This window comes from Mus pahari, chromosome 18, assembly GCF_900095145.1.
Source record: "Mus pahari chromosome 18, PAHARI_EIJ_v1.1, whole genome shotgun sequence".
In the NCBI taxonomy this organism is placed as follows: Eukaryota; Metazoa; Chordata; class Mammalia; order Rodentia; family Muridae; genus Mus; species Mus pahari.
The window spans coordinates 29,388,468-29,395,687 of NC_034607.1; positions in this window are offsets into that span (position 1 = coordinate 29,388,468).

Here is a 7,220-nt window from a genome sequence, read left to right on the forward strand (position 1 = left end):
ATTGAAGGCAAGCACCACTGTGGGAAGTAGAAGAAACTGATGAATGTGTGCTCTTTACAAGAGCACAGCCTCAGACCCATAGGAACACCATAAGCCTTCCCTCTGTGAGGCTTAGGAAAGTTGCCCAACTTTCCTCTAGCCCAAGTACACGTGTTTAAAAAGAAATTTGACCCATATGCTCAGAAACTATCACCCACAACTTCCTCCACTGGGATGACTGCAGCCGGAGACTGCTCCCCTGGAGAACTCCCCAGATTAGCTAACCTCTTTATTCAACCCAAGCCCTCAGTTAGTTCTCATGCATGAGATAAGCCACTGAGTTCCCCGGTTGCTGTTATTGCTGCGTCTCCATCTAGGTACAATGAAGACTTCCGTGAAATTCATCCACTGGACATGAAGGGTGTCAGCACCCTTAGAATCCACTGATTGCCCTGCAGGAGAGAAAAACGTATCTAAAAGAGAATCTAGTCAGGAGTGAAGGGATAGAAGCAGAGAAAGAAGATGGCTGTTGTTGAGCAGGACGGTGGCCTGCTTTCATGTCCTCCAGAATGGGTACTACGATTTATATGTGCATGTAAGTCAACTCTAATCAATCCCAGTGGGGAATCAGTCAGCATATAGAGGAACCTAATTAGGAATCCAAACTTCAGAGCCACTAAGGCATCGGCTTCAAATATTTTCAATCTACCTCTAGATAGTTGGTTAATTTGCATAATGAATATTAGAAATAGATTTGCTTTTGTGTGATGAGCAGGATTCATGATATTTGAAGAGCAAAAGTGATTGTAAAGAGGTTATAATTCCCTCCTGAAAGACAGTGGAGAATCTGAGAAACCTAGTGATTTCCAGTCCGGTTTTCCCCATATGTTGGGCTGCTGTGCCTGATCCAGCTACAAGTCCCGTGGATAACCAGATGTTTATAGCAACTCCTCAAGTCAGTGGCAAAGGTTTGTGATTAGGGAGTCAACAGATTTTTTTTTTTTACATGAACTGGTTTTATGAATTTTATCGCTATTTTTTTCCTAATAAGAGTTGTTAAGGAGAAAGTTTCAAACTGAGACTTTCATTCTATATAGCACCATGTGGAAATGAGGTTATAAAGAGAAGCCTTAAGGGCCATCCCTCTGTCAGGATCAGAGATAGCTGTGCAACGATGAAGAAGAAGAAGAAGAAGAAGAAGAAGAAGAAGAAGAAGAAGAAGAAGAAGAAGAAGAAGAAGAAGAAGAAGAAGAAGATGATGATTAATTGTATAGCTTAATGAGATTCATGCTGACATTTTTACACATACATATATGATGCATTCATTGTGAGTTACCATGTCCACCAAAATCACTGACCACTGTTAAACTGTGAATTTTTCTTGAGTCTGATAACAGTTGTGGAGAAAGGATACCAAGGAAGGATAAAGTCTGAGAGTAAACGGAGGGCAATAGCGTGAACAGAGAGACAATCTGTGATCTGTGGCTTCGGTTCATTTTTCTTCCTGTTTTGGTTGGTTGGTTGGTTGGTTGGTTTTGGTTTTTCAAGACAGGGTTTCTCTGTGTAGCCCTGGCTGTCCTGGAACTCACTCTGTATCCAAAGTGCTGAGATTAAAGGCATGCGCCACCACTGCCCTGCTTTTCTTGCTTTTAAATGAAGAGGAAGAAAGAACAATTTAAAGAAAAAGGGAACGAAAGGGAACGGATCAGTCAGTGGCCTTAGAACCAAGGGAGGAAGAATGGGTATAAGACGGGGGCGGACTTCTAAGGATTACACAGGAACTTTAAGGAAATAGTACATATTTCTCCGTGAGGTAAAGTCTTTCTGTGAGGTCAAGTGGCAAATAGTTTTTAAATTGTTGGAAAAGAACGTGATCAATGGATCAAGTTTAATATTGAGAGTTTGTAAAGGCTGTCATTCCGGGGACATCAAAACTGATTGCGCAGGAGTACAAAGAGTAAAGAAAGATCTGCGACTTCTTGGTGGACATGTATTTGCGTTTTCCTGCAGTCCCACTGTGTCCAGTTCTCTGTTTGGAGAAGGTCATTTAATCTGTTCACTGAGGATTTGCCTTGTGAGGGGAGTGGGGTGTTCCTCACTGTGCAAGCACAGCAGCAAAGGGGTGGGGCCACGTCTCAGCCACGCCCTCATTTCCAGGGCAACAGGAGGGAAAGATCAGTATAAAGTTTATAAATTCAATGTCTTTCTTTTCAGCATATTTCTTAAATGAAGGAATTTGGGGAGCAGGGACCTGGTTTTGAGTTTGTTTCAAACAAGTCTTTGTGTTATTGTTATTTTGCAACTGTAGCTGAACCTTCTTTACATTTTTATTTCAAAACCGACATTTTAAGTCATTATCTTTTAGATGGCAGTCATAAGGGAATGAATCTGTTATAAATTGCCGGAGAGCAGAATTTTAGTCACTACGTTTTTTGCATTAACTGGAAATAATGCTTAACATACAATAAAACGTTTGTTCTGTTTTCTTCTTGGTTTTTTAAAAAATTCTATATGGATCTCCAGGAAACTAGTGTTTGACGGGGAGGTTATATGCAAAATGCGAAGGTCAGAAAGCACGTGAATGAGTCGTACATCTGGTCTGGGGTCCGGTCCACATACTATCGAGACTTAGAAATCTGGAGTATTTCATCTTGATGCTAAAGCCTGTGGAGTGCTCGGGTACCCCAGAAGAAATGGGAGGAACTAGCCGGGGCCATCCCTTCCCACCCAGTTTAACTGACTGAGACAGGGCAATTTTGTTGGAAGAGTCTGTTGGCAATCTGTAGGCCTCTGCTTGCTTCTCTATGCTTTGCTGAGAGAAAGAGCTGTTGGAAGAGAACCAAAGCGTGCAACTTCTGCTGCTCTGGTTTAAAACTTACACAAGCAAATGATCTCCAGGGCACCAATCCTTTCACCTCCTCGGGAAACACGCAACAAATGGACAAGAAAGAAAAGCCGAAACACATCCTGTTTCTCCTCCTGCAGCAACACAGATACCTGGAGGCTCCAGACTGACTAATAGGTGCCTCATGCGTCTCTGCAGGAAGAGAAACGACCTACGTAAACAAAAGAGACAGAAGTTTGAGGATTAAAAAAAAAAAATTATGAATCCCCAGAAAGTTCCAAGTTGCTCTGACTGGAAAGCCTGCTATTCCCCCTTGCTCCTGCTACACAGATAAAGATGGTCCGACAAAAATCGGCATAGGTCGCTAAGAACCATTTTGTTTTATTTTTACTCTCGGGCCAGGACTGCATGTTTTCTGTCGTTTTGCTTTTTAATCCCCCCCACCCCCACCCCATCCCATCCTGTTGACAATCGAGTTCTCCCTCAACAACTTGCAGTGTCTGGGAATGAGAGGCGATTTGTGAAATGAGAGCTGAAGGAATTTCCCCCCCCTCCATAATTTTGTTTACCACTTTCAATTATTGATTGAAAATGGTTTGCAATGGATAAAAACATGTGCTGAAGGCAGAGGATGCAGACAGCACCACGCAAAACCTAAGGATATTTTCCCCCCCATCCATGCGTTCCTTTTAAATGATTGGTTCGGATGCTCAGTGCATTTGAGGACGCCCGGCAATCCGTAGTAGTGCTTTCGTCTCCTGAAATCTAATACCAAGTCAACTTTGTGGTTTCTCAGACCCTTATCAGAAAACAGGAGCATGAAAAATAGCATTTGATATATGGCCCCTAGAGAAAGCGGTGAGGCAACCTGGCACCAAATTACAGGAACATTCCAATTATGGATGTTAGACCAAGATTTTAATCAATAAAGCTATGACTTTTACCCACCAGAGATCCATCACTTGGAGAAATACCTGAGCTTGCCTTTAAAACTCTGGGCAATGTGAGAGGAGAGACGGGGGAAGTGGAGGGGTTCGCTTGGTATCTAATCCTGCCATCCTTAAAGGAAAGGAGAGAAATTCACTGGAGAACCAAGTGAGGGTGTCCTCAAGTGTCCACATCCTTCCTAATTGAAGGGAAAGGAAAGCCCCTGCCCAGGAGCTCTCATGGCTTTAAGTTCTCTCTTTACAAATCCCTTGAAAATGTCAACTTTCACCCATTAAAAGAGCTAGCAGAGGCTTGGCAATGGATCCCGTCTTGGTTGTTTTTTTTCTACCACCAGCAAATGAGACAAATAAATCTGGAGGCCTGAATTCCACCCCGCCTTGCTTTCCCAGAGGTGGACTGTGATGCTGAGGACCCCCTCCCGTTAAGAATACAATGAAATCTTGACAGGTCATCATTTCACAGTCACAGGGAAAGGTCTTTGCCTTACAGAAAGAATTCGGTGGGCATCAGAGCCCAGAGGAAGGTGGAATCAGAAATCCCAGCAAAGCTTCCAGGTAAAAGGCAAGGCAGATGGAACAGGGGATGTCATTTCATCAAGCAACCAATGAGAAGTGAGATTTAAAAAAAAAAAAATGGGGTGAGCAGATAAGATGATTTCAATGCCAGACTAGCAATATTAAAAGTACCCGTCCGTGCAACTGTGTTGCCACTGCCTGTGGCTAACTCCATCTTGGTTGTCTGTCCATCACATCTACTCCTTTCATGGCAGTACTGTGGCAACCGAAAGAATCAGGCAGTAAAGAGACATCCCACAGCCAGGCTTTGTCTGCAAAGAATGCGGTTTACCTGTGTCACCATCCGGCCTGAGTGGAAGAATTCAAGATGGCAACTTCAGCAGACATTGGCAACAGTGGGGAGGGGAACGAGAAGAAGGCCTTGTGGTGATGAGGGATGCAGAGATGGAAGGTCAAGACACCACCCTCTTCCCACTATGGACAGTGGAGAGTGAATTCGGAGAAGCAAAACCACTAGGTTTTCCTGACTACGAATCTTCTTATTCGGCTACCTCCGACTCGGAGATGCCTTTTCTGGAAGCTTCCTCCAAGTGCTTGTTTTAGCCAAAATGTAAAGCCACAGACATTTTCCAAAATGCCAATTACCAGACAGTGGTATAGATGTCACCCTTCCATCGCCAGTACCAAAAACAAGGACAAACAAACAAGGCACCTCGGAGTTGAAAAATACTTCGTCTGTGGACGTGCAGACGTTCCCTTCCATTTCCCTTCATTACTCATTCACTTAGCAAATATTTATAACAATACAGGAAGGAGGCAAGACTGCTGATTTCCAGTATTTTTATTTTTCTTTCTGGGCTTCTTGTGACTTTCCCCCCCTCAGTTAGCCAGAGGCAAGCACATAGCCTTGAGGAAAAGTCGATTTTGGATATTTGTTTTTAATTTCTCAAACAGCCTCTGGAGAATCAAAAGGGAGGGCCTGAGGGGAGTCGATGATCAATCTCAGGCTATAAAAATAGAATAGGGAAGAGAACAGAGGAGAAAAGCTGGATGGGGACTGCAATGGACCGTAGACAGCTTCAGGCAATGTTGAGTACACCTCTGGCATCCCAGATGGGCAATCGTGAGGAAAAAGTGGTTGCAATGCTCTTTGTGAAGCTGAAGAGTGAAGGACCCTACTGGGCACTCATCTGAACTTTCTGTCCTTCTGTCCTTTTCTACACAGGAGATGACATGCATGAACTGCTCCCCGCCGTCTTTGCACAGTTCCCAAACAAGCGCTGAGTCCTCAAAACACAAAACAAGAGCTGTGCATACCAAGGCAGCAGGAGGGTGGTTGAAAAAGTCAGGGCAGGGGGACCACTCTACAAAGGCAGGTCCAGAATCTCCCACCCAGGCCCGAGGGTGACACAATATGCCCTATTCTGTGCCAACAGAGCCTGGCTGTAGGATGTCTTACATATATCCCTTTGCTCCCCGATTCTTCATTCACCTGACTTAGGGGGCCATCGTTTTCTCTGTGTACTCTGAGGACTCAAGACACTGCTGTACCTTGGGGTGAGAGGGTGGGGTATATAGTAATCAAATAAGCAGAGGCCACCAAGGTGAGCACTGGGTACTGTATCCACGATGAAACAAAAGACTGCCTCCCAAAGCAGGGCTGTCCCTACGCTGAATTGGAAAGCAGTCATAGCACTTAGCTATGGGATAGTGTGTTAGCCTCCTAACGTAAGCCCTGTAAAACGACCACTAATTAAGAGACTTAAACAACAAAACCTGGGGCTAGGGAGATGACTCAATCCATAAAAGACCTGCCACACACACACACACACACACACACACACACACACAAAAGCACAAGGATCTGAGTTCAGATTCCCTGGCACCCCAGGAATACATGGGCAGACTTTGTAATTCACATCATTGGGCAGGTAGAGATAGGCAGAGCTTTAAAGTTCATTGGCCAGCCAGCCTAGCTGAATTGTTGGACTCCAGGTTCCAGGTGAGAAGCTGAAACTATAAACAGAAACTATAAAAAGAAAGTCGAATACTTGCGGTTCCCTGCTGGCAATGACATTATTTCTGCCCCTGTAGCTATCATGGTACCCCCTTCACTAACTCACATCCTTGGTCCTATAAGGACCACTGTGGTTACATTGATTCTGTGGACAATCCCAGAGACTCCAGGTCTCCACATTCAGGAAACAGTAGATTATAGATGGAAACCAGTAGTCTCTTTCCTATTTATGCATCATATTCACAGATTCTGGGTCAAGACAGGAGTAGGCCCTACTGTGCCTTCCCAGAAGAGTTCCAGAAGAGACAACTGGACAGAGCAAAAGGTCAGAAAACAAGGACTATGAACTAAAACGTAAGTTAATAAAACTAAACCCAAAGGCACCATAGCAGGTGTGATGGCTAATCTTTGATGTCAACTTGGCTACATTTAGAGTCAACTAAAACCCTATTCTGCACAAGCCATTGAAGAGTTTTCATAATCAGATTGTTTAATATGAGAAGACACACACTAAGCCTGAGTTACATCTCCTTGTCTTCATAACTGGACATGGAAAATAGAAGCCTTTGCTCTTGTATGTCTGCCCTTATTGTCACTGGCAAATTTGTCTCCCCTGTTGCTGAAGCCAGATTCTAACACGGACTACAGACCAGCAGTTCTCCAGGAATCTTACCAGACTCCAGAGTCAGGTGGGGAATGCTGAGCCATCCAGCCTCGGGAACTGAACAGTTCCTGGATTCTCAATCTTTCTGTCTGGAGATAAACATTGTTGCAGTCCCCAACCATAGCCTATAAGCCAGTCTAATTAACCCCCCCCCTCCTCCTTCTTCTTCTTCCTTTACATCAGGACTCGAGAGGATTCAGAAGGAAGAGCAGAGGAAAGGGAAGGGAAGGGAAGGGAGGGGAGGGGAGGGGA